The sequence below is a fragment of the Kryptolebias marmoratus genome, linkage group LG22 (genome assembly GCF_001649575.2).
Source record: "Kryptolebias marmoratus isolate JLee-2015 linkage group LG22, ASM164957v2, whole genome shotgun sequence".
Lineage (NCBI taxonomy): Eukaryota > Metazoa > Chordata > Actinopteri > Cyprinodontiformes > Rivulidae > Kryptolebias > Kryptolebias marmoratus.
This window is the reverse complement of record NC_051451.1, coordinates 18,557,747-18,584,789: the sequence shown is the minus strand read 5'-3', so window position 1 is coordinate 18,584,789 and position 27,043 is coordinate 18,557,747. Positions and strand designations below refer to the sequence as shown.

General features: G+C 35.7%; 1 protein-coding gene across 3 annotated transcripts in view; it reads left to right on the top strand.

The window, feature by feature from the left end:
* The window catches only part of grid1a (glutamate receptor, ionotropic, delta 1a), a 221,555-nt gene that overhangs the window by 57,236 nt on the left and 137,276 nt on the right, over positions 1–27,043 (top strand). The window contains exon 1 of one of the 3 annotated variants that reach the window (XM_025009280.2): positions 677–910. The exons of the other annotated variants lie outside the window; for them this stretch is intronic. The gene's annotated coding sequence lies outside the window, so the exon portion shown is untranslated. Of the gene's footprint in view, positions 1–676; positions 911–27,043 lie in introns of those variants that run through there. 3 annotated transcript variants of the gene reach the window in all.

Genomic DNA, 27,043 nt, shown 5'->3' with positions numbered 1-27,043 from the left:
TTGTGTTGACTTAAAACATTAATCACTTGTAGATGTACACCACAAGATTACTTTCTGAAAGTTTCATTAAAATCTATTAATTAGTTCACAAGATATTTTGGTAACAGACAGACAGAGTTGACTGTAATAATTAATGGCAAAGTTTTTAAAAGTTATGGTGGCCATCTTGAACAGGGTTGACTCCAGATGTTAATCAACTGCAGATGTACATCTAATGATTAATTTCTGAAAGTTACATCAAAATCTTTGTTTCTTGACATATTTTGCTAACCCTACAGACAAGCACACACACACACACAGAGGATCAAAAACATCATCACTTTTGCTGGTGCAATAATTAGCAGGATAACATACAATGAAGATCAGACAAAGAATAATAAAAGAAACATGCACTAAATACACTGAGTAGAATGTACAGGTGTGCTGTGAAAGCAGCAAACAATGAAAGCACAAAGTTGAAACTCTGCAAAATAAGAGCAGGTAAAATGGTTTGTTTAATTTAATTGGGAAAAATGCTCATGACTGCCATAAAACAATACCTTTACAAATGAGCAAGATTGTCACAAGAAGATGACTGTGTGGCATATAGATTTACCTCACTGTTTTCGAGTTTTAAAAAAAGCTTTTAGGTCTGTCAAATGTCAGGTCTAGGTTTTCTGTGGTTTAGTTCAGATTTTGTTTCCTGCTTCTGTGTCACACCTGGCCTTGATAGCTAATTGCCACACCTGCATCTCATTAGTCGTTATCTTCCTCAATAGTGCTGGTTTTCCTTTTGTTCTTTGGCAGATCTTTGTTGTCTTTTCACCAGTGTTCTGTTTGAGAACCTGATCATTTTATTCGTCACCTGTCTGCCAGCCTTTGTGCCAGCATTTGGGTCCTCCAGTCCCCACCCACCTTGGACTTGTGACAGGTATGATTAATGCAACATAAATGGATCAGTTTAATCAGTCCGTCCAGGATTTTTGCAGACTTTTTTGTGATTGTTGCAGCTCTCAATTAGAGCTTTTAGAAAGTTGCAATTTTTTGTAGCATTTTGTTTTCTTTAACATGCCAAAAAAAACCCAAACAATTTACAATATGACTGACCTAAACAAAGCAAAGCTGTTTTGATGCCAAGAACCAAAAAAAAAAAAAAAGAAAATCAGTGACTCTGCTGAATATTATTCACAGGCTCTGTGTAAACCAGTAGTCTTTGTTACATATTTTTGTCATCAGCTGTTAATGACATAATAAATCATTAACACTTTGATAGGTTGTCTAGAGTTAAAATCTGTCTGTGTTAGAATACTCTTGACACCCCCTCTTGCAAAAGAAAAAAAAAAAGATCTGCAAAATATTTGGTAAAATGTACAGAAATATTGATGAGGATTGGGTAAAATTTGCCAAAAAAAAAAAAAGTTGCCATGGTAGATTAAACTGGACAGGTTAAATTTGCAAGGCTGAGCAGAATTTGTGGATATTTGTTGAATATGTGTTGTGACTGGAACGTTACAGCTTCCTTGAGAGACTGGTTCATATCGTAGAGCTGTATATGATCAACTACAAATGGAGGAGGGGTTCTCTTTGTCAGTATTTTAGTTCTTTTCTCATTTATTTATTTATATTTGGGAAAACAACAGAATCTTCTGAATTACCAGCAAGGTTTTATTAAAACCCCTGTAACAAACTCGTTTTATAATACGTTACACGATCTCTTGTTTACCAATCAATACTAGAAGTTTCCATATTACTTTCCTGTGAGAGCATACCACCTTACCTGAATATAGTGGGCACTTCACTATCTCATCGGCTTTTAGAATATATTTTAAAGCACTTGTACTTTTAGAGAAATCAGATTTGTTTTTTGAATCTGATTTTTAAGACAAGCTCTCTGCACTGTTCATGCTAGAGTGATCAGATCAGATTTGTGTTCAGATATCACCACTGACACTGCATGGGGCTGCTGTGATAACACATGAGATTGTAACTAAATTCCTGTGCTGTAAGTCTGGTTTAAGTGGACACACTCAAATGTGTCTGGTCTGAATAAGTCTTCCAAGATGTTTTAAAACCATTTTACAAAGAATCGCAGTTCGCCAGAGGATCAAGTTTTAGCTGGCATCCTAAATATGGCCCGACTTCTTTTATTTGAATTATTTTTTTATATAGACAAAGTTGACAAAAAAAACTGCTTTTAGATGATTAAAATGTCTGTCTTGTGTGAGTTAAACAGTCGTAAAAATGACTTCAGAGGTGATTTAGGTACTGCAGTGTAAATTTACACAGAACCAAGCTTCTGTCTGAGTAACAGATCACAAGACTGACACTGTGCATGTGAAAACTGCTTATTCACAGCAGCTGCTGGTGAATTTTTTACAGTTTTTGCAGGGTGGCGAAAGCATGCCCCTGTGTCTAATCCATCTGAAAAATCAAGCAGCATTTTTCTTGCGTTTTTCACAGTCATCCCTCAAGATGAAAATTTGCTGGCGTTCGCTTCTTTTTGCATCTGACAAAGACAGCAGAAGGAAGTAAGCGTGTCTGCAAAAGGAGACCAAGTTCTTAATTTTGTGGCGACCATTTGGTCAAAAGTTTGTAAGGTTTTCAACCAGGTGCTCCTTTAAGAGGAGGTCAAAGTTGCTGATTCTTGGAAGTCACTAAATGCAACAGTTTAAACTGAAGTCTGACAGAATATCAGAATTTTAAGTTCAATGTAATGATAAAGTTGTTTAGGTTTAAAAGTCATGGTAAAACATAATTCTAATTCATAGGTATTTTGTTTTATCTAAATGACATAGTGTAAAATACCATGTGTTATAACACATAGCAATAAACATAACCTCATCTGAGGATCTCAGTTTGCTGGGATAATGAAGAATATGACACATTTTCCCAAATATTGGTATTACATTAATGTGAAATTGCTAATAGTAATGTATGTTGGCTGTCTGCATTATTGGTAGAGAAATACTGAAGTATTTTTGTTTTTGACTGATTATTCATTTAAAATATACAGGAACATATATGTGCAATTTGGAACAAAAGTCTAGATATAACTCCCTGCAGAGGTGCATGGCTTCTTCTGTCTTGTCTCAATGTGTTGTGAGCTATTTAATACATTTTTTTGTGTCAATGTTGCTGGTTATTGACTTTTTATTGCATGAGAAATTGGATTGTGGCATGACCTTTCAATTTAGTGTCTTGTTTGTGTGAGTTATCAGATTTTTTTTTTTTTTTTTTACCCCCACCCCCTTACTTGTTTCTCTTGTCAGAGGAGCTTCATCTGATGTGACTGGGTTCCTTTTCTGCACTATACACATCTGCTTTCCAATTCCATCTGATTCAAGGCTAAAATAGTCCCAAATGGGATGGTTTGTAATCTTTTTCACAATGAGTATTGCCTGGAATGCATTTTTCCCCACATCTCTATGAATATTTCAGTAATCAAGAGAGGCTGATCTGATTGTGATATCCAGGCTTCTTCAGAGCTTTAGAAGTACTCATTAATAAGGTTTTGTCTGCTGGCTTTTCCAAACTCTCCCTTTTAATATTAGGTGTTTAGAACAAACTGCAGCCACAAGGCAGGAGGTCTAGCCAGAACTTTATTAGTTTGAGTAGTTATTGCAGCTCTATTTGTGAAAGCAGAGTTTCAAAGTGTTTGAAACGCATAAAATTCAGCAGACAGTTCAAGAGGTTGATGAGGATCAAAAGGTGGGCGATTAGTGTGCCTCAGGTCAATTATATGTGTAGGTTTCACTTGTAAGCAGAAAGATTAGAGGTCAGTGTCTGCATTTGAGGATAAATGGTTGTGCTCAGGGTGTTTACGTTCTGTGTTTCAGGGTTTAAATATTGCCTTAAATAAAATTGTTGAACCCTCTCTTTTTGCTTAGATCTAAGGAACTTGATTTGATTCTAAAACTTCCTTTATTTTGTCAACAAACAAAATGTATGTCTTCATAGCTGGAAAAAAATAAAGAATTACACATCAGAAAACTTTTCCTTCTTATGATAATTGTGCTGTTGGAGCTCAGTGTCCTCATCCTTGTCCAAAACCTTATTCATAATAGATTGTTATTGAGCTGAAGATCATTTTTCACCTGGGATGACACAGTGGGGATTTCTTAAAATGTCAACACCTCAGTGTGACAAAGTTATCTCATTTCAAGAGAAACTCGGACTTGCATTCAAAGTGTCTGTCAAGTTTCTGTCATTTTAGGTGCTTCGTAAAATGGTTACCATTGATTTGTACTGCACACACTGGGGGAAGAAAAAGGTAGCTACTTGGTGTTAAAAGCATAATGCCACTTGTGCAGGACTCTGTGCAGAACTAGTAAGCCAGCAGGAGACTTTAAAAACTCTCAGCCTGCAGTGAATCTCTGTAATGCATTTTCATCACTGACCACCACTGCTTATAATCTCCATGCTTGATCCCAAATAAAATGCAGGAGCATGTAGTTAATCACCGCAGTGGGTCTGGCAAGCACTCCCCTTAGCAAGCCTGCTTATTGACTCAGGCAACACCAACAATCAGCCTACTAAGGTTTTAATCTAAAACACAATTACTGCCTATGACTCGATGGTTCCAGGCAGTAATGTTTTCTGTTACACTGAAAAGGCTGCTATAGCTTTAAATTTTCCACACTTCTTTAGCCTGTTGGCCTGATATGCTTCAAAAATATTTTAGCAGTCCATTTATTTGCACATGTAAAAGTGGAAAGTGCTGTTTGTTTTGTTTTTTAAAACATCACTTTATTAAACGAAGATGGCCAAAACGATTAATAGAAAATGGGCTTCTTTAGTTATCAGTTCAATGCCAGTGAGCAACATAATACAGTAAACTAGGTCTTATTGGAACATTTAAGTGCTTCATGAATGCAGTGATTCTGTATTTATCTGTAATTCAGAAACAAATAGCGGTGCTTATTTTCAAAACTTATTTGTATTAAATAGTAAGTCACTGTAGTTTCAGGACATTTGCTAGAAAAAAAATGTGTATCATGCTTTTATTGTACTACTATCCTACTTATGTGCCGTGGCATTCACAATGTGTTTGCAGCAGTCTTTAGTTTTATTTTTAAAAAGTAAAGTTAGGCCAGAGATGGCTTAAATTTTACATCCCCTCACCTTGATTCATTCTTTGTTTGCCCTAGCTTTCTGAAAAGAAAGATTGATTCTTTTAGAGCTAATAGTGAGGCCTCAGCATACAGTTCAGTGTCCAAAGATTTGTACAAATACCATCTAGACTTACACATATATGAGAAAAGTGAAAAAAGATGCATTGTTTATAAAATATGAAAGTGTATGCATGTGTTCACTGAATATCTGCACAGAATGCTGATCCCAAGAGCAGAAATGAATATGTTGAAATTTACATCTCATTAACGGAAAAAAAGTCATTCACTAAGGACCTAACTGTTTTAGTAACATCATAATGGAAGTGTGTGAAGGTTCTGGCCTTTTGAAACTCACTTCCTGCCTCATTGGAAAAGAGTTAATGAGTTATCAAACACGTTCAATCTTCCGCAGAGTGTGAGGAGGAATAATAATAATAAAAAAAAACTGCTTTTATACTGGCCCCTCTAAAAGTTTTAAACATTTTCTCCACACGTGTATTTTAAGGAAAACTTAGCATTAATAATCCACTGCAGAATATTGATTTTTTTAAAAAAAATTTTTTTAACCTTACACCTGATATGAAAATGTTTTTCAATCTTATCACATTATTTTTTTACTACCGCATTTAAAAGCAGAACACGCTTTGAATTGATTTTCTTCTTTTTTGTTTTAAATGCATCTTTTTTAAGTGAGTTAGTGAGTCAAAAGTGACATCTCAACATGAGCTTTTTTGGGGGGGGACTGTACAGTTTTACTACATGCTGAAATTTTCTAGATTAAACCAGATACTGATCAGTCTAGATAATGGTGAGTTCATTGAAAATAAAAACGTTAGCTGCAGCCACTCAGCAACATGTGAATAAAAGGAAGAGATTTCAGCAAGTACAGATGACAGTGCAGCACTATAATCAAACAATCTCGTATTTAAAGTGACAGGATTAGAAAAGTGGTAAAATCAAAATTGAAGTCTGGTAAATTATAATCATGTTTCCAAAACTTGTTCCAGCCTCACATTTTGTCCTCCCTAGAAAAGTGGTTCCATTTATGTGACAATCATAACCTCGCTGACTTAAAACATAAGTGAACAGTTTTCAGGTGCAGTTTTAGATTATGGCATTTTAAATGTCTGGTTCCAAACAGCAGGTTAAGGCAATGTCAAAGCAATCTGATGGCACAAAATGGAAAATTAAACAGTTTCTAAATGATATGGTCTGCTCAGTTTGTATTACTGTATGTTTCAGTTAATAAAAATACTTTACTTTTTTAGGTTCTGCGTGCATACATGTATAAGTTTTTTTATTTGAGAAACTATTAAATGAGTGTTTTTGCTGCAGTGCAAATGGGTGTATGTTGCTTTTTATTACATAACCAGGAAAAATCTCTTAGCTAGCTAGATTTCAAAATTTTAACAAGGACGAGATGCAAATATACAGTTTAGATGCAACTACACTGAGATAAACACAATTATCAATTAAATTGAAGCAAATTATTTTGAAGTGTTCTCTGTAGATTGTAAATGTGCTTCAAATTGTGCTTTTAAGAATAACTGTTTTGATGCCACAAAGTCATAATTTCTCACAAATAGTCAGCATTTCAATCTCCAAACATATTTCTATATTTATCCAAAATCTAAATTTTTTGGAAGTGCTTTCATGTAAGAGGAAACTCTTCATATATTCATACTGTACAATCTTTTCAGCCATTTGGGTAGAAACCTTTTTGCCCATGATTTGTCAGTGACTTATGTTTTGGCCCCAGAGGGTTGATGCTTTGAGATCTAATGAAGAGCAGTATGTCACTGACCATATGGCAGGAGTCATGGCATTCATACATATGCTCTGTTCCAGCTGAGACATGTCAAGGTGTGTACTTGTCTGTGTGCATTTTCGAGTGTACATGTCAATAATTGTGCAGGCATGAGTGTGTATTTGTAAAAGGCAGTTGGTTGCACTATTTGCCAACAAGCCTGGCATGAGAAAAGAAACAGACGGCCTGGTTTCTCAGCGGCGCAGGTCAGTGGCCGAAAGTAAGGCCGGAGAGTACCTGCTGGGAAGGCAGACTGTCAGCCGCATCAGCTAGACAAATGGGGCTGCCCAGGCCCCGAGGGCATCCAGCAAGGTCAGAGGTCACTAGCGCCATGTAAAGGCATGTGACGACACTCGCCAGCTGTGGTGCGCTACCTATTCTTATCAGTCTAATTGACTTTCCTAACACAGGCAATATAAAAAATACTGTGGGTAGGCCCATCACAATTTCTTAATCATATAATCATTTTAATGAGATAATTGTGAGCACATCTCTGTAATCACCATAATTATCATTTCACTTGGATAAAAACAGATGGCTGAAACTAACCAAAATGTAATTGTTTTAGCTATTTCCACCTATTCAAACTTTTTGAAAGATAAAACTTAGATTGTTTGTTTTTATTTACGTAATTTTGGCTGTAAGCATGACATGTCAACATTTTTTTTTTTCCTCTTAAAGAAAGCCCAGAAACAAAGGGTGTGTTTTTGTTTAGACATTAAAACAAATCCATGAATCTTCAGTTATAAGTAGATTAATCAGGTGCCTGCTAACAAACTTCCAAAAGATAAAAGTACGCTGAAGTTTACTAATCAATTTTTTAAGCTGTTTAAAGATATTCATTTTTACTTGTATTCAAATGAGTTTTTTTTTTTTTAGGTATTAAAAATTAGAATTTGTTTTTTTTTAATCACAAGATAAAAGAAACATACTTAAATTGACATGGCAATTGTCTAAATTCTTTTCTCTTTTTCATAATATTAAAGCCCAACTTGTATGTTTTTGATTTAAAGTTCCTGATTATCAAACAAGCTTATAAGGGATTAGGTTGTTGGGTTTAGTTTTATTTACTGGCTAAAATGAATGGTTGGAGAAAAGCAGATCAAACAAAAGAATATTTTGTAGGTTTATTAGTATGTTTTAATTGGAGAAACTCTTAATAAAATGACTACACTCAGCAGGTTTATTCATTTATTTTTGATAGAATACATTATGGAGAATTCATTTAATCTGTACTCCCCTTTTGTTCTTCTTAATCATTTGCTGTAGAAGAAATATAAAGTATGGGTTGTGAATTTTGTGTTAAGTTTTGATCATTTAGGAGACGGACATCTAAATTATGCAAAACATACTTTTATTTTGCACATCAGATGATTTGAAGCCAGACATGTCTCCATACATATTTTGCAGAATGTCTAAAAATAAATAAAATAGGCTTTTCAGATATAGAGATGGATATTAAACTCAGTTTGATTCATGCATCATTGTGGCAAGCATGTCTTAATCAGGCGAAACAGTGAATATAAACACAATGTGACAACAGAGGGGACTTTCTTTTTTTTTTTTCTTTTCTTTAAACACCATCTGAGATTTGAGACTGCTTGTGAATGAACAGCAGTAAATTAATATAAAACTGGTAGAACTAATTACCCACTGCTTTGTTCAAGGAGGATGGAGGCGAGAGAGTATAAGTGATGAGATGTGTTTAACAGATGATCTATACCCAGGGTGCTTTGCAGCAATAACCCCCGCTGTGAGAAATTATTGCTGTAAACAGAAGCTTGAATCTCATAAATGCATCTACATTCATTTTGACTTGATGGCGGGCCCTGTGATGCTGTCTTTGGCAGGAGGCAATATCTCACTGTGAAAGAATAGCCTTAGCATGATTGGCATCCGAGATAAAATGGAAAAACTGAGTGGACAGAAAAGAAGGGTGATACAGAGCTTGGCATTTGGTGTGAGTGAAGAAACAAGAATTACTTTGATAACCTTACTGTCCCGATATTATTTGTCCAAAACGTTGTTGCCTATAATAACACCAGATGTAAAGTCTGATTACAATCTATCCTGAAACTGTAAATCCTTCATAATGGGCAAGAATAGGCTGATAACCTTTTTATGATTATTCTCACATCTACAGTTTTCGAAAGTGCTTTGGTACATTTTAATATACAAAGGGCTGAGCTTGAATTTTAGCATGTGTTTGGTATTGCACATTATTTTACATTCATCCATTTTCTTTATCTGCTTTTGAGTGCAGGGTTGTGGGGGAGCTGGTCATCTCCAGAGATTATTGTGCAAGAAGTGGGGCACAGGTCTATCACAGGGCCACATACAGATGAATATCCATTCATGCTCTCACTCACACCTAGTGATGGCTTGGTTATCAATTAACCTAACATGCATGTTTTTGGTCAGTGGGAGGAAACTACAATACCTGGAGAGAAAGTCATGCTTGCATGGGGAGGACATGCAAACAGAAAGGCCCCATCTGGCAACAGATATAACCTCTGCTTCGCCATGCCACCCATATTATTTCACAGAGTTCTCCAAATGCCTTTTTATATAATAAGACAATGAGCACATTATCAGAGATATAATTTAATAAGATTCAGTTGAACCATGCTGGCATAGAAATATTTGTAAGCAGTTAGAATCCTAACAAAACTGGCTTCCATAATGATAAAGCAGCATATTTTTTTTTTAGCTGTGGCCTTCAGGACATGCTGTCCTCCATGTTTTACATGCATCCGTAGTTCAAGATTCTGGATTTAAAAGAATGTTACCTCTGCAAAAGGCAAGTTATTTGTCCAGAAATTTACATCAGGTGTGCTGAAGCATGAAAGGTCTAAAACATGCAGGACAACAGATCCTGACGGCCACAGCTGGAAAACGTTGTTGTAGAGGGCTTGTGTTGCACCGGATGGTAATCTCTTTACAAGGTTATCTACTCCTGCTGCTGTCTCTTTGTAAGACTGAGATTTTTGATTGATAACATGAATGTCTAGTCAGTGTTCGCTCTGAGCATGCAGTTTTGTAACAAGCAGTTTGCATTGTGTGTTTCATACAATCAGCACACTCCTCCTGACCTCACGTCAACTGCTAGCACATTCCACGATCTTTTTTTTGTTTTGTTTTGTTTTTTTGTGCACAGTCACCATTGCTGGCAGCTTTGTTGTACATGTAACCCGACGATGTGCAAGCTGTGCTAGATAAGGTGGAAGATGACAACTTTTCTCCTGTTGCAGCAGATGAGACTGCTTCTTTGATATCTTCAAACTCAGATTGGGGAAGGAGAGGATTTATTTTTTTCATATAGCTAGCTGAGCTTTGTGATTTTTAAATGTCACAATGTCTGCAAAAACAAGTATTTTCAAAGACCACCACTCTAGCTGATGATACTCAGTCAAGTCGAGAAATTGTTGAATAAAAATGTCAACTTGTAACAAAATATAATAGAAATAAATTGATGACTCACAAAACACTGGGAAATTCTTTAAAATGGTGCTTATAGTAAAACCAGCAAAATTTGATAAAACCAATAAATAAACAAGGAACACTGTTTTAAATGTGGGTGCCACTTAACAGCAAGAGTTCCTTACCTACACAAAAATTTTCTTTTGACTTTATTGCAAAAAGAATATACTGTATCTGTTCTGATATTTATACAGGTTGCATATGGTTCTGTTCATACTTTGTCCTGCTGAAACCTAATTGGGTCTCAAATATACTCCATTGTATTTCCACTTTTCCGATATGACTTGTATTAAATAATATTGCAACCTTGGAGTATAAAATGGCCCAGCAATGTTTTTTAGAAGTCTGCATTTAACTGACTGGGAGTTTAACTGACTGGGAGTTTAGTTTCTCTCATAGTCTTTCTCACAGCATGAGCTTGATGTTTTAGTATTCAAACAGAGAAAAGTAATCACGGGGAGAGTGAAACAAATTACTATCAGAATGCTTGTTAACTTGACTTGGTTCTACTTTAAGAATGGGCGAACAACTTGTTTCTTGCGAAAAATGAACGTTGCAATTTTCGATTGGCACTGGTTTAGAATTTGAAAGGAAAGACCGTAAAAAACAATGCAATTATTTGCAAAACAAGCCTCAAAGCATTGCCACCAAAGAGGGCGGTACCACAAATTGATTTCACTATTTGAAATGTTATCTACTGCTTTACTAAAAATCTTAAACTCCACATATCTACAGGCCTACCCAAAGCAATGAAACTATGAAAAAAGCCAGCCAATGCAAAATAGTTCCCTAAAACAAAGGCACAAAATGGAGTATTGAGAAGTATTCTGATATTAGTTGCAACATCTACACACCTTAACCACACACTGTCCTTAATCATGCTGTCACAAATGAATAACAAAAAGCCTTGAATGTCATGTTTTTTTTCTATCAGTAGATTCCAGCAATCCTTGAAAACCAACAAAAGTAGTCATGTCAATGCACCATTTTAACCTTTTATGAATAGTCCGTTCTTCACTTTTCGAGTCCCAGGGCCTTAATTTTGTCCAGTGTCAACAATGTTTATGTTTGAGCTTAACCCTCCCTTCAACCCCATCTGTTTCTTAATTCTCACTCCTTCCGCTCTCAATTCCTCCCTTCTGACATTCATTTGGAAATAAAACACAATCATTTAGACGATTCAATCTAGCAAGTAGATATTTAAGATAAACCTTTAGAGGAAAAAGCCACTCTAAATGATTAGGATTCAGTTGAGATACAGTTGTTTCTCATTTATAACTGCACAGTACAGGAGGAATGTAAGGCTAGTAGTCACGTTGGCCATACTTTCCTTCTAAAAAAAAATCTGAAACTCTAACATAAGACTTGATAATAAAGTAGAGAAGTGAGCTGTTTGGTGGACAAGTTCTTTTAATGCAATCATTTTTTTGTGCTTGGATTTTGTATGCAACTTATAAAATTTTGCATATGCAGTTAACTCCAGTTCTATATCTATATATGAAAACCTACATATAATAGCCCCACATACCAGTTTTTAATGTAATTTGGTTCCTTATAATTTCTCTGTTAGTGTCTGCATTTATTGCCAAGCTTTAATCTGGTAGTCAACAAGTTAATGTATTTTAATATACATATAACTGAACTGTTTTTGAATCTTCTTTGGAGAAAAAGGAAAGCATATTTAAAAACTCAAGCATGCTGGTAAACCCTGCTTTTACAAACTCAATAGAAGAATAAATTCATGAAGATCTTACTGGCACATAAAAGCAACACTTTACAGAGACACTTCAGAAAGTTTATTTTTGCACCAAATACTTTCTAAAATACCTTTGGCAGTCAGCAAGATTGTTCAAAATGACACTTCTGTTTGTGCAAAAACAGGTGTAGGAGGAAGCAGCTGTTCTTGCAAAGATCTCTACCAGTTTCTTCCCCTGTGCATAAACGCACGCACAAACAATGCAGAAGGTCCTAAAAGTATACATGCTGCATCCACAAACAGCTGGCCGGCAGCAGAGGAGACACTTGGAGCTTTAGAACGAATTTAACTTTTGAAGCTAAACATGTTAGCTAAACGTGTAGGAGAAAAGAGTTGTTAGACATAAGCGGAGAGCAAAAGACAAAAGGAATGTAGATTGTTGGTATAAAGATTTCTTAAAATGGCAACAATGACTCATAATTTCTAGTGCAAAAAGGCAAAACACAAACAAACAAAAAAAAATCTAATTATCATAAACTGCAGCAAAAAACAAAGATATGAATCCATTTTATTTTTTATAACCTCTTAATTTGAAACCTGGATAGAAGTGTGTCACAAACTTTCTCTTGCAAGTTAGCTTTATTTACCATGGGTCATGGGGTTTCTTTTGTTTAAACAAACACTATAGACATTCTGCCAATGTGCTCTGCTGTTTGCTCTTGATTTTAAATTAGATTAAGTCCACTGTTTTAATGGAGCATGTGTAGATGTCGTCACGTAGGTATTACCTGCTTCACTGTTTGGGTTTTTTGCAGTGTGACAGCTCAGAAAGCTGTGTCATTGTGCTTCAATACAAGGAGAGGGATGTTTTCACAATAAAGGGGATTATTAGCAGGGAAATGCAGTCACGTCAGGAGAGATAATCATAGTTGTCAGCTGTTATTGTTGCATTGTGGTCAAAATAATTTGGTAATTGAATTTGCGGACTGTGTTTTAAATATGAATAGTGCATAGCATCTCATTTTATTATTATTTAGGTAGAGCTGCTTTTGTTCTTGCAGGATTTTCATTCTGTGAGCTTTGCATTTTCTGTGCGCTTATTTGTCTGGCAGGGCGAAATGTTTTGTGGTACACTTTGCTACATATTAGACTGGCTAATGGAAAACAATTGGAGTGCTTATTTTTCATTTGCCTGAGTCAGTCTGGGTCAGTGCTATTCAAGAAGATACCCACACATCTTCTCTAAAGCTGGGCTCAATCAGAACCTTATCTCGACCAGGTTTTAGTACCATTCTGGCATTGTTTTTTTTCTAAACAAAGTAGATGCTGCTGCTGATTTTAAACAGTCTATTGAATCCACTTAAAGAACGGAACAGAACATCTTTCTCCAAGACAGGAGCATTTATTTGTCACCCAGAAGTATTTTGCACACATCATTGCTCTGATTGGTTCAAAGTCTATTTAGTTGCATCCAGAGGCATTTTACTTTTCTCCAGTTGATAGCTACTACTTGCCATTTGTCCAGTGAGGCTTGACCAGAAGCAGAACTTGGTTTGTGTGCAGCTTATTTTTTGTTTTTGTTAGATTTTTTTTTTTTTTTTGCATTAATGTTTTTGTGTGCATGCCATTATATTCATCTCTGTGGACGTACTGTAAATAAGTGCTTTTATGCATCTGTGCACATAGCTCCATTGGCCCGCTTGAGATTTATCTGATGGTGGGAAATTCAATCAGACCCTGCTGTTGAGTCCACCCCACAAAGATCCATCAACAAAGTAGGGGACATTAACACAGCAGCCGTGAAGGGACATCCTTAACAGCCCAGACAAAGGGAAGGAGAAACATGTGGGCACTCTGTACTCATTTCTGACGCTCCCATTTGTGCAGGCGTGGTGCTGTGATTGGAGAGAGCAGAAAAATGACAAAGTTAACAAAAATGGTGAAAGTCACAGCAGATTCATGTGAAATAATGCATGTCATTTATTCATAGTGTTCTCTGCTTTGGTCATGCTTTGGTCTTGGTAAATGAAATGGGGACCCCCCCACCCCCCCTTGTGATTTCATGTGGCATTTTCTACTTTTAACATTTTTTTTTGTTGTTGTTGGTGGTGATGTGGTGGGTTTTTATTTTGCGCTACTTTATTTTTATTGTTCTTTTATATCTTTCTGAAGGGAAATTTATAATCCAACAAAGTAAGAACAAACTAGATTTTGGTTAAGGGACCTGTAAGAAGAGATATGTGGGTTCTTGTTTTATAGGATCAGCAAATTTTTTTTTTTTTTTTCCTTTTAAAGACGTTTAATATTCTCTCCAATATTTGTTGCTCTCTTTAGTTGGCTTGTCATGATGGTAGCCTGTAAAAGAGAATGTTCCATTAAAGGTGGTCATTTTCTCTGGTTGAAATGTGTACCTTGCAGGAACTATTCTTGAGAATTGAAGTGGTTTCTTCAGGACATGTTTTGAATAATCTAGCCCAGACTTCAGTACCAAATACAGTTAGATCATTATTATTCTTTACTGTACTGTATAGCCCTTCACAGTCTAATTTCACTTTGACTTTTAAGATTAACAACAGAGCTCCTATACATTTTTTTTTCTTCCTTGCACATATAATTTGGTCATCTTTACGCATTTCCCAGTCACAGATAATTAGCTTGTTTGTCAAGAGGGCACAACTAGATGAACTGGCGGCTCTCTGCAGATGAAAAGGAAGTGTAGCCATGGATATAGCCCTATGAAATTACCATCTCAGCCAATCAGTCAGCTCCATCTTTCTGAGGCTGCTCAAAGTGGCTGTACTCCTCCACTGAGAGAGAGCCTGTCGGGAACCATGCTAGTCGAAATACAAGAGCCTAGATTAAATCCATGTGTCAGTGCCATTATTGATGCTAATCTGTTCCTCTATTTGGGGATCTTCCGGCCTTGTCTTGGCGAGGATTAGTCTTTGCCTTGATTAGACTGAGGTTCTGAGGACTTTGCTCATGAGAAAGACGCGGTGACCTTTGCTTTCATAGAACTCTCAGCAAGTTAAATTTTTAGGCTGGAATTGTCATGCAGTGGAATAAATCGTTTGATCATATTCTATCTAAAGGAACCTGGTTTTGTGAAAAAAAGTAAATTGAATAAATGGTAGATTTGCTGCTTTTCTTTTTTTTTTTTTTTACAAAATACAAACTAATTTATATTGTAGACTTTTAAAAGAAAACAATGCAATTGGGTAAATCCAAGTTGTTGTTTTTTTGGTATGCATTGTTTCTCAGCTATAGAATAAAAATTGTACAATGCATGGATAAAATGTTCAAGTATACTCAGTCTATTTTGTATGCAAGAACAAGTGAGCAGTTGTTAAAAAATGAAAAGCTTCATAAAAAAGATTCAAATTCTGTCCCTGCTGTCTCTTTATTTTAGTGACAGTAAAACATGTAGACAAGTTTATTTTTTGTCTTTTTATTATTACTAAAATTATTATTTAAAAATAATTCATTGACTTGTTTGCCTTCCCCTTGCCACACCTTATGCATGCACAGTTCAGTTTCTTTCTCTCAGCAACATTGATTTCATTTGAGTCATAATAAAACCAAGCCATTTTTCTTCCCAGTATTCTTGTGGCCTTCATGAGAAGACCAGGGTGTTTGGTCACACCGGGTCCTGGTTGCTATCAACATCGTACCAAGTTTCTGTCTGTCGTGAAAACTTTGCATCTCACCCTGGTGAGACTCAAGGCATTGAGTAGCTTTGATTAAACAGGCTATTTGATCAAGGAGTTGCAAAAAAGCGAGAGAAGTGGGGGCGTTGTGATGTAAACAGCAGCTAAATAAACCTGGCAGAAGTAGATGAAAGATTTCACAGCACTCTTGTGCAGTTGGATTTTTCTAAATACTTTTCCAAGAAATCACATTGACATCCTTACATGGAAATGTTCAGGCAAGTTAAAGTTGTATTTTTTTAAACACAACTGCCTGACAAAATGTTTACAATTTAAACAATTCAATGTTCAGTTTTAGTCAAAGCTCATTTGGAGAGGAAGTATTTTATGTTCTTGCCAACCTAACCTGCTTTTAACCTCCTTGTTAATCTGCTTTGGTCAGTTTTTAAGAAATATGTATTAGGTTGCACATTTAAAGGGGAGTAAGGAAGTGTTTCTGAATATCTGTAGTAGTCAAAGCAGCTCGTTTGCTTAATTATTTTCTCTGAAGAAATTTTCCGAACTGATGAGCTGCCTTCTAAAGTTTTCTTTACAACTAGGACACAGCTTAAGTTAAATTTATGTTTGAATAATAGGGACTATTTAAATGGTACTGTACATTCTCATGCACACTCCAATCATAGCAGACTAGACATGTAGCATTGACACCATCATCATTACAAAGAATGACAGAACTGGGGTCTATAGACTCAACATTGTGTAGCTTAAAACTGAACAGCTACAATTTTTGCTTTACCCAAAAACTTAAAATTTTGTTGCAAATGATGGGAAAACAATGAGTCGTTTAGCTTGATTTTAAACAAATTTATAGCTTCTGTATTCTTTTTGCCGTTTTTTATTTTACTGATTTTTTTATTTTATTTTTTATTATCTATTTAGGTTATTATTTTGCTTTCTGTATTGTTTTTTTCAACTTTGTGTTTTAGACAAACTGAAATGGGGACAATTTTCTCTTGTGAGAGATTGAACAAAATCTCTAAATCTTCCCTGAAGGTCAAACGGACACTTGGCTGCATTGTTTTCTCTTCTCTGCCGTCTCTTTAGACCATGAAACCTGCGTGTCATTGTTGAACTTTGCTCAGTGACTGGAATAGATATGTTGTGTACTGAAAGCACACTTTCCTGTGTGTATTTCTGTGCACAGTTGAGTTTTTTTCAGAGGCAAATGTTAGTCTGACCACCCTTTGAACATAGGTAAGATCTGGGTTAAAGCTTTTACATTGAGCAGTACTATTACAAGCTCCAGATTTGCTTGGGATATGATTTCTGAATCTTCGAAACATAAAATACATTAAGTCATTAAATAACTGCATAGCCATTTTATATCACCTAAATAAAATTAAAAAGGTGTGAAAATTGACACACTGCATTAGTTGACGTTTTTAATGCTCCTTTCTGATTTTAGAACACACCTATAAAATGGTTTGTATTGGTGGTGTCAAAGATTGAGATTAATTTCCCCTTTCCCAAACATTTATTCCACCTGAGGGGACATAATTCCTCCTCACTTATAAATAACCACTGCAATGCCTTCATTCATGCAAGAACAAAGGTGAAGAACAAAATTAAGAGCTTCTGCTATAATTTATTCTAAAAGACGCAAGTGCGAAACTTGAAGATTAGTGCTTACTGAACAGGAAGTTGGCAGCTTTAATTTAAAAACGCCATAGAAAAGAGTGCAAGCAGCAACAAGAGACTGTTCTAATAAAACTACACACTTTCTCCAAAGTAGCACTCCCTTATTTTTTCCTAATATTTTTAATTGGCTGACCAGGAAGACTTTTCAGATTTTGATCTGTGATCACCACTTATCACCCAATAAATTATCATGTTTTGCATGATTCTGTAAAACATTTTAATTTCTTGTCTGTTATTCTCTGTTAATGAACACATGCGCACACACACACACACACACACACACACACACACACACACACACACACACACACTCGCATAAGTATAGAAGTATTTTCTATTTGCCCATAAACTTTATTAATTGAAATCCAGGACATATTCTGTGTAGTCTATCCATTATCTGCCACTTTTTCTGGAGTTGGCTTGAGGGGGCAGCAGCTTGAGCAGAGCAGCCCAGACATCCCTTTCCACAGCCACTTCTTCCAGCTCTTCCAGGAGGATTCCAAGGCGTTCCCAGTCCAGCCGAGAGACATAGTCTCTCCAGCGTATCCTGGGTCTTCCCAGGAGTATTAATAATCTAATGAACAAATAATAATCAAAGGCTGTAAAACAGATTTAGCAATATGGTGATGAATACAATTTAAAGTATCATTATCTGTGATACTCGCCATTATTTACTTTGTATCAGATTGATACCAAATCACACACCACTATCGTGTACCTCTTTTCAGGAATTTATTTAAAGATGTTTGTTAAAAGAATATTTAAGAAGAATACAAGACTAAAAATTTGCTATATTAGGTTTATTTATTTTTTATTTTTTCCAAGTTTAAGTCTTCGTATTTTGAGTAACCCTGCTAATTCACTCTTTATTTGAGAGCAGCTGTATCCCAACAAGTTCGCAAGGTTTCTACATGGGCTGTTACTGCCTGACAGGTTGGTCTGTTCCCTTTTATTTCCTTTTGTTCATTTGCCTTATTCATGCCCTTTCCCCCTCTGCACTGGGCTAATCTGGCCTGTCAGGGTGAGTGTAACATTACATAAAGCCTGGAGCCATCGTGTCGCTTGCTAATTAACTCTGCTCATCAGACATTGCCATTTGAAGAGCTGCCTCTATAAAGTGGTATATAAAATGCCATGATCAAGAGAGGGAAATGAATTTCCTAAGAAGCACAATTCAGTTACTTCAGTCAAACTGGCAATTCAAAGCTGCCACGCAAGTTACTGTTCATTATTTGTGGAATTGACATGCCTATTATTAAAAATGATTCTGAAATGTCGGTGTAAGTGCACTAATGTAAATGCAATTTTCAGGATCCTTGTCTATTCACATTGTCATTTCCTTTTTTGTCAAAGTTCAAATAGCAGTTTTCCTCCAGCTTCAAGTGTTATCTCTTTCTAGAGCGGGTTGAATGAATGGATTATGTGAGCATGAAAATAAACTTCAGAACAGCCCTCCTTGTCACCCAGCATAAAGAAACTTTTTCTTTATGCTGGTGAGAATCCATTTTGCAGCATCAAAAGTTAAACTTATACATATAAGCATTTAGCTTCTATCACTGACTCATGGACAACACTTTTGCTGTCTAGTGCTGTTTTTATTGGAGAATGATCACAACAATTAAAAAAAAAAAAAAAAAAAAGTTCATCAGTAATAAAAGGGTTGTGGATGTCTTACCTTGACTCCTAACTCCATTTAACAATTTTATTGCAATGGATTAAGTGAGCATATCTACAGCAGATGACATTAATGATACCCCCCCTCCAAAAAAAAAACAAAACATAAAATATGAAGAAAAAGCATTAAAGCATCTAAAGCAAATCTTTACAAGTTAGAGGATCTAAAATTAATGTTTGAGGAGTTGGGAGAGAAATCATCAGATTATTGATGCCCAAGAGAAATGCCTCTGCTCTAGTAGTTTATTCAACCATTTTTAGAACCACAAATGAGAGTAGTCTGGACTTGTTTAAAGGGGCATCAATGCTGAACCTTAGAGGAACATTAAGACTGAGAAACTGACCTGTGTGTTTAGTTTTTAATCACACAATGATGACTCAAACGTCAGTCTGTAGGTAAGCTTCTATGGTCTGAATTTGATAAGCATAGCCAGTGAGAACTGGAGTGATGTCCTTTCTTATCAAATACCAGATTCCGGATTATCTGATATGATCATTGTCTATGTTGTGTGCTGAATAGTTAAATTTAAATGTTGTGGTCTTGGTGAAGTGTGCATATTTACTTTGGACCCTTCTGCCTTTCATGTTAGGCTTTGCTCTGGTCTCATGTGGATTTGCCACCTGCAGTGATTACTGCAAAGGAGAAGGAAAAAAAACTAAATATGTTAGTTGAAATGTTTTCTTGTAATGTTACTTTATGACATTACTTTACTCATTAATCTTAACTTTGTCACCCATAAGTGCTTCTTTATCTGCTCACTTTTGTAAAGAACCAATGCTTTATTGGTTGACTTGAAATACATATGCAACAACAAAATGAACTAAGTTGGAGAGAACTTTACATGCTTCTGAAAGTTCTTTTTTTTATTTTAATTAGCTAAATCTTATAAGTCATATTGCATTTTTAGCTTTTGAATAGTGAGGTACCTGAAGAAAATTTGCGAGAATGATGGTGTCGTATAAAAATAAAATTCCACTGCACCTTTTTCCACATACAGCCACAAACTTGTTTTTTTGTGGAAATTGAGTCAGCACAGTAACTGCAGTGCGAGTGGGCTGCTGTGCTATTGCTTCAGCTGTGGTTTCATTTCAGGTTTTAAAAAAAAAGCTGCCATGATTGGGAAATACTCTCCTGGGAAATACTCGAGTATGACTCAGGGTGCCTTCATCGGACATTCAGGCAGTTTCTTCCAGGTTTCATTCACTAGCTCATTCTAAGGCATAGCTTTCTCTGATAAACACTCGTATTCTTAGATTTCATGTTTTTATGACAGTTGCAGTTTATGCCTCAGACAAGTAAGAGCTGAAACACAGTGGTGGTTTTTGTTTTTTAAATGACCCTATTGCCTTGGCAGAGGTTTGTGCTCTCAAAGTGCTTCTAGTTTTTAAACTTCTTTTAGCAAAGGAAATGTTAAATTTACAAAAAAACTAAGAAAGACAGACAGCTTCTTTACTCAATGCTTCCTTAATGGCTTGTTTTGTTGCAAAGGTAGATGGTAAACTATGGCAGTATTTCACACCCTTTCTTCTGAGTATTCTGTTCTGCAAATATACTAGTTCTCTCTGTGACTGAGAGAGCACCCCTGCCCTCATTCAGAGGGCAGATCAGGGGAAAAAGAAAATCTTTAAGAGATGGAGAGGAAGGAGAATGGGGGGAAGAGGTGGTGGTGTGTGTGGGGAGGGTGTCACTGTACAAACAGACAGGTTTTATTAATGCTATGAATGTCTTAAACTCCAGGACAGTAATTAGGCTTTATTAGCTCATTTGATTCAAAGGTAGTGAAAATGTAATCTGCAAAGAGACCAGTATCACACATACAGTACATCAAATCTGTGTGAGGTGTGTGTGTTATCAGGTTTGTGTGTACGAAGTTTGACAGTAGACGTGAACATTATTGGCAACCTCTAACTGCTGTTGGCACTCATCAGCTGGATTAGTAGTACTGGCAACATAAGGAGGTCTCATCGCTTCAATATAATGAACTGTGTAAAATGTGAAACATTCACGATATTCTGTCACATTTGTCCCTCCAGGCTCTGCTTTTGGATGTAAAAATTCATGGTCTTTGGTCCAATATAATTTTGTCTTGTCATGACCACTGGGACAATATTATTTAGAGTGGATTAGAGATTGCTACATAAGTCAAATATAGCTCCTGGAACTGTAGTGCATTGAAGAATATGCCACATTTTTTATTAATTCAGTTCACTGTTAAAACGTTGACACATCATGGGGTTGACATTAATTTGGCAGTAAGAAAATATCTCGTAACTGAATTTGTCTTTTATAAATTTTTCCCTTACTCTCCAGTGATTTATGAAAGGTGTGGCTGTTTTGTAACTGCATTTATCAAATGGTTGAAAAGGTTAAATGCATGTCATTTGGGAGCTTTAACACAGACAAAATATGGTGTAAAAGATGGAGGAAAAAAGGGATTTTCTTTATTATGTCTTCATTTGATAAAACAGCCATTGTACCTATCATATTGTGCTGTGAATATCATAGGAAATGTAATGCATTAGCTCAAAACTCATCACAATTGTGTAAAATGTTTGCATCTTAAGTGCCATTTTTCAAACTAATGACTCAGGTTTTACACTTGAGCTTGTTCTGTGAAAATGTACAGAAAAAGAAAGGAACCCTTCTATTTAATAGCCAGTTCACATTATCAAAATGTAAAAAAGGAGCAATGGCACAAATCTGCAGAATACTTCCAGATAATTGATCCAACAAGAACAGACCACAAAAAAATTCAGGAAGAAATAGGATACAGAGAAGTAGAAACTGACATTCCTGCATTTATTTTGGTTTTCTTGTCAATTGGCACAAAAACTTGAATCCACTCTACTGAGGTCTCTATTCACAATTGCGATTGCAAATCAAGACAATTAAAACCATAAAAACATCCATAATAGACAATAAAATGAGAAGTCTAAAAGGCATTAACATCTCTGGTATTGCTGAACAGCTGTCTGATGGTTCAGTCTTGGATTGTGTTCAAATTAATCATCCTGACCTCTTGCTGCCAGCTTCAGTCACACTGCACTTACCAACCTATTCAGAATAATTGAAATTTAGGGAAATAATGTCAAACTCAACAAGTGACTTTTGCAATGTGCTACTCTAAAGCCATCAAAACAACATGAAGTACCACCAGTTCTTGGTCAGAAATGTATTGAAGGTCAGATTTCTTTCAACTTATTGGCTTTTTATGACTACTCAAGTCTACATCTTCAAGCCTATTTAAAAAAAAAAAATCAACATAGTGATGAATATAAACAAGATTCCCTAAATGGGTTCAAATGTTTTGGTTGTTTTGGTTTTTTTTCAGTCTATCTACATTTATAATGCAGTATCTTCTTAGATTAGGCTCACAGGCATAGTGTTGTGACATTAGGAAACACTCCCTACTGTCTCTGTCCTTTCATTTTTAGGCACATTGACAGTACATTGTACCTTCTTTAGCCTCCATTGGCATGATTGTGCTGACCATGTCGTATTGATTTAGGTCAGTGCAGACTGACATTAAAGGGGTGGTTATGGGCCACCACAGTGCCTCCCATGACAACCTAAATTAGCCTGAATGAGCAATAATCTGGTAAGCCTGCAGTAGACAAGCTGTGCCTCATCATACTGTTGCATTGTCTGCTGAACTGGAAGTAGTTTTTTTTTTTTTTTAAGAAAAAAAAAGCCTTAACTGGTTTTACAGACGGACATAATTTCATGTGTAAATTTATTTTATGGAAAAACACCAATGCTACAATAGGTATTAAGTCGAAAGCCAAATCATAACTGTGGATTTAAAGTTAAAAAGCATGCAGTTAGTTGCAAAACAAATGGTAGAGGCAGAGGTTTTTTTTTTTTTTTTGTTGTTCTGCATTATTTGCCTTGTCTTGCATTTCACCTCCCACATTATCTGAAAGTGTGTTTGTGACCCACTGTGATTAAATGACTTGACCCATATCTGGGGAATCTTAAATGTATCCCCAAATCTGTCTTCTATTTTGGTACACGTTAGGATGAATGGTAGCAAATTACTGTTGACAGGAAATAAGTTTTATTGTCAACAACTGCTCTCATAAAGGCAGAAGTCGGTAACGCTGCTTCAAAATGTGTAAGGGGAAAGGAAGCTGATGAAGTACTAGGATGCTTTGGGCAACATTCTGCTTGGTAACCATGGTCCTGTTGTTTTTATGGCTTGCACTTTGACACACACCGCCCACATTAACACTGTTGCTGGTCAAGTGCACCTCTTTATGGAAGCCGTTTTCCCTGATGGCAGTGGCTTTTTTTAGTTGGTAAGATTATACATGCCTATCTGCAAAAATAGGTTGGAAATGATTTTAAAGAAAAGTTCAAGGTTTTCAAACTCTCCAGATTTCAGCTCAAACAATAAACTCTACAGGAGTTAAATTAAAGGCCTGCATTCCATCAAGAAATGTATATGACCCATAATTGGATTTAATGTCAGAATTTTAGTCTAAGATCAAGCCGTTGAGAAATGAGGCCTTGAAAAGCTCTTTGTTCAGTCTCATGCAATATTGTGAGATATCATGCTTAGACTATGAGTTGTGAATGAGTCTCAAGTTTTGCTCAGAATCTATAAAACTGACTGTTAAAGCCATTTGTGTTTAGTGTGGATCACCTGTGGTGGTCTTCTTTATGAACTGACTCCATATTTAATGTACCAAAGGTACATAAAATATTATTCTAACAGAGTTTACTCCAAATAGTTAATGGCAACACTTTAAAGTAGAAGCACTTGGAGAGTGCACACCACTGCCAAGATTCATACAGTCATTAAAAAACTGTAGGGTTCAGATTACCAAAAGCTTTTTTTGACAACCCAAATATTTTCTGAAAATTTCATCAAAACCTGTTCATTAGTTTTTAAGGAATCTTGCTAACAGACTGACAAACCAACCAACGTGACTGAAAGCATAACCTCTTTGCCAGAGGTAACAAAGGTCTTGCACAATTTGACAGCTTTTGATGAGATACGTTTGCTGCTGCTTTCACCCAATGGCAGGGAGGGCATTTTCCAATTGGAAGAATCGGAAGGTTGGGGGTTTAAGCCACGGCTCCTGCAGCATGTCGAAATGTCCTTAGGCAATACACCTGAACCTCCCACTGCCCACAATATGCCTACTAGTTTATGAGTGAGAGATAAAAGAACTCTTTTATAGTGTGTGAAAAAAAATATAATAAAAGGTTCTGTGTGTGTGTGCGCACGTGCGTGCGTGTGAAACTCGGTGAAAGCGAAACTTTGTAAAGAGCTTTGTAGAACCTGGAGAGGTTAAAAAGGCTCCATTGAAGTGTGGACCATTCGGGCGCACACACAGACAGGCAAAACATCATTATTCACCTTAGCCTTTTAGCAGCAGGAGATTAAAAATTTGCTAATAATAATAAAGTTTAAAAGCCTTAGACTTGAATGCATTCAACTGACTCCATATTGTCCTCCAAAATACAAATACATTTTCCTTAAAGTATTTGCTCCCCTAATCTAATTGCAATTAGTTATACTAAAGAATTTTATGAAAACAGATATTTGCACTTTTTCAAGTTTAATTTAAGGTTGTTCCTAAGTCATAGTAAAAAGCTTATAGACATGTAACTGCTGGTATGAAACTGCAAAATCAAGTTAAAAGCCAAACTGCAAAACTTTCACTCAGTGGCTTCCATTCAGGAACTTTATTTGTTAGAAAGCTGACTTGAAAGATTAGATTTGAAATGGAGTAAAATGATCTGATATCTACAGGCTGCACTGTATTAGTTACTCTGTGAGTAAACATTCAATAAATGACACTTCCAAATCAAGTCTGTTACAAATAACATTAGCAGAATGAAGTATTCATTTATTTTGTCCTGTTAATCATATTACCCACATTTGTTTTCCAAAGTTGGAACATGTCCATTCTATTTTAGCTTGAATTAGTGAAGCTCTAAAGGGCTGTATTTATTTTGGCCATGATCTTTGTTCCAGCTGTCCTTATACTTTCCATGTTGCAAATTTGTGCTATATCTCTAGAATATACTATTACGTCTTGTTTTCTGTTTTATTTTTATTTTTTTGTCACTCTGATTATGATGAAGCAGGTACTACAAAAGAACAAGCCGCCCACCGCTGTCCTTGGGTAATGTTTTGTTCGCTTGTTGCCACGTTATACATTTAAATGAGCACATTATATTGACTGGGTCTGAATGTAATCACTTGCTTTATCTAAAAACTATTCAATCCATACACACTTTTAGTAGTGGTAAATTGTTCATTGGAAATGCTTTTTGTGAACATGTTGCCTATTAAGTCTTTTACAATGTTGTATTTTCTGCAATATCACATTTGGCTATTTTTCAAGGTAATGTAAATTGTCTCTACATTCAGATTTTACCCTTTTTTATTGTGCATGCAATCTTTTTGTGATGGGCTTTTTTTTAAATATATTTTCTGTTTTCTTTAAAGATTAATGTTATTGTTACATCAGTCACATTAGGAGTTTGGGATAGTTAAAGGTCATAATGGGACTAAAATGCTAAAGAGAAAACGTGGAATTACAAAAGATTAACATTACAGACTAAGCACTGATGAATGCACAATTTTAGTACAACTTTATTGCTATTTGTGATCATTTATATTTAGAAACATCTGCATATAAATTTCCATGTAAAAGCCTTTATTTTGTTAGGTTTGACAGCAAAAAAGATGGCCATAGTCAGCATTTTTCATAAGGGCTTAGGAAAAAGTTCAACAGGGATTGGTTATGGACCCTGCAGATCCTAATTGAATGCCACACTTAAGAGGCAGAAAGAAACACTTACTACATGACTTTTAAAGTGATTGACTAGAGAGTCAGACTTAAGAGCAAGAATAATTGGTTCAAAGAATCCGAGCATCTTATAACCTCTCTAGGGAAGGAAGAATGAAATTTATCTTCCAGGTGTCTATAGGAAACCTAGACAGGCGTATTTACAGAGAGTCCTACACCCAGTAATACTGTAGCTCCAAATTGATTTGGCAGTATAGAGGTCCATGAAGCAATATTTGTCATATTTATTCTTGTAGTAATCTGTAAGGACTGCTAATCCATTTGATGATTGGTACCGATTTTTTTTTTTTTTACTTTTTATTTCAAAAATAAAATAAAATCACAGAGCTCTCAAACACAGCCAATGCATTTTAGCTGCTTAAATGATTGTTATATGACAATGGCCAAAAGGAAAAAAGGTTAGAAATAATTCTGGTTTTCAGTCATTGTAATTTTAGCTAATTAGGGCAAACAGATAATTCAAGACAAAACGTACCTCCTTGTTTCTGCCTAGTTGCTTCATCTTCTGGCTGCAACATGAGTTTCTGTTCCACACGTCTTTATTTCACAGCAGAAGCTTTTGTTTTCTGACTGTACAAGTAACAAATCAAATGATCCAATTGACTAACAACTTAGTCACTCAACACTTTTACTGCCAGCACTGCTGATAATTTGTTCTTTATGCTGTTGACATTTATGAAAATAGAATGTGAGAAGTCGTGTAACACCTTGTTTTCCCAGCTGCTGACTCCGACTCCTGACCTTGTGTCATGGATATACAGGTGCTGGTCATAAAATTAGAATATCATGAAAAAGTAGATTGATTTCAGTAATTCCATTTAAAAAGTGAAACTTGTATATTATATTCATACATTACATACAAACTTCTATATTTCAAATGTTTATTTCGTTTAATTTTGATGATTACAAATGACAACAAATGAAAATCTCAAATTCATCATATCAGAAAATTAGAATATTACTGAAGAGCAATAAAAACAAAGGATTTATAGAAATGTTGGCCAACTGAAAAGTATGAACATGAAAAGTATGAGCATGTACAGCACTCAGTATTTAGTTGGGCCTCCTTTGGCCTGTATTACTGCAGCAATGCGGCGTGGCATGGAGTCGATCAGTCTGTGGC